Consider the following 2,017-nt stretch of genomic DNA (forward strand, 5'->3'; position numbering starts at 1 on the left):
CATAACTTGCACCATGCACTAATTTTAGCTAAATCTCTATTAAGGGATTCACCAACCCCAGGTCTACATTCAGGGGATGGAATTGATGCAAATTTAGTAGCATCATCTGCATATGCAACAAGCTTATTTTCTAGGCCAAACCACATGTCATGTGTATATAGTATGAAAAGTAATGGGCCAAGAACACTACCCTGTGGAACACCGGATATCACATTCCTATAATCACTATGGTGCCCATCAACAACAACTCTTTGAGATCTATTACTTAAAAAATCAATAATAATGCTAAGAAACGACCCACCCACTCCCAACTGTTTCAGTTTGAAAACAAGGGCCTCATGATTAACACGGTCAAAGGCAGCACTAAAATCAAGGCCAATCATACGAACTTCCCGACCACAATCAAGGGATTTCTGTACAGCATTGGAGATTGTAAGAAGGGCATCACATGCTCCAAGGCCTTTACGAAAACCAAATTGCAAACTAGGGAGTAGATGATTACCTTCAGCAAACCTATTAAGACGTTTTGCCAGAAGACGTTCAAAAACTTTAGATAATATGGGAGTTATGGAAATTGGGCGGTAATCAGTGGGACTTGAGCTACCACAAACACATTTACATAGAGGAGTAACATTACCAATTCTCCAACTAGTGCTAAAAGCTCCTCTTCTTGCTAACTTGCGCAAAATAACAGATAACTTTGGAGCTAAGAAATCTGCTGTCTTTATAAAAAACAAAGGAAAAATACCATTTGGGTCTACACCTCCATAAGCATCAAGGTCCATCAACAGAGCTTTAATCTCACGAGATCGAAAAGCTAAACTAGTTAGTTTAGCCTCAGGAAAACAGGAATGAGGAAGTTCAAGTTTTTCATTACTGTTTACTGTGAAAAACATCAGCCAAAAGGGTTGCCTTTTCCTTTGGACAGTGAGTGACTGAGCCATCTGGTTTAAGTAAAGGAGGAACTGTTGCATCTACACCAAAGAGTGCAGATTTAAGGGTAGACCACCATTTATGTTCCTGAGTTGTACCAGAAAGTGTTTCTTTTATGGTTAAATTGTACTCCTTTTCAGTTGAGGCATAAACTCTCTGAGCAAAAGCTCGAAGCTGAGTATAGTTGTTCCAGGTCAAATCTGATCTGTTCCCCTTCCAAAGATGATAGGCCTCCTGTTTCTCCAAATAAGCACGTCTACAATCATCATTGAACCACGGTTTGTCCTTCACTCGGTACCTTAGCACACGAGAAGGGATACGCCTATCAATTATGTTGACTAGATTCTCATTCAAAGGGACAACAGGATCTACACTATAATTGTGACCAATTCAAGCACAAAAGATCATGTAAAATACCATTCCAGTCTGCTTGGGATTTCATATAAATTTTACAAGAATATGATATATCAGGGCCAGGCTGCTCAGTCTTCACTAATAATGAAATCAAGGCATGATCAGATGTCCCGACTGGAGAACCAACCATACTAGTTATAACGCCAGGGGAGTCAGTGTATACGAGGTCCAAGCAATTACCAGTTTAGTGAGATCGGTGTTACTGTATGGACATGAGTTATGGTATGACAATGAAACAATCTCTAATGGATTTAGTAGATTTGAGAAAAAAAGCCCTCAGAAGGATATTGGGAGTTGAATGGCAGGACAGGATTAGAAATGAAGCTATAAGAGAGATTACTCGAGTGCCATATGTGGATGAGATCATGATGAGGGATAGATGGAAATGGTTTGGACATGCTCTTCGCACTCCCCAAGAGAGATAAGTTCACCAAACGTTTAGCTGGGCTCCACAAGGGACTAGAAGAGTTGGAAGATTCAGGCCTACATGGCTGAGGACTATAAAGCGCGAAGTAGATGATGAATGGAGAAGTATTGAATTAAAAGCTCAACATAGAGATGACTGGCGAAATTTAACCGAGGCCCTTTGCGTCAATAGGCGTAGGAGGAGATGATGATAATGATGATGATGATGATGATATATATATATATATATATACAGTATATATAT

Source organism: Palaemon carinicauda, chromosome 42 (assembly GCF_036898095.1).
Source record: "Palaemon carinicauda isolate YSFRI2023 chromosome 42, ASM3689809v2, whole genome shotgun sequence".
Classification (NCBI taxonomy): domain Eukaryota; kingdom Metazoa; phylum Arthropoda; class Malacostraca; order Decapoda; family Palaemonidae; genus Palaemon; species Palaemon carinicauda.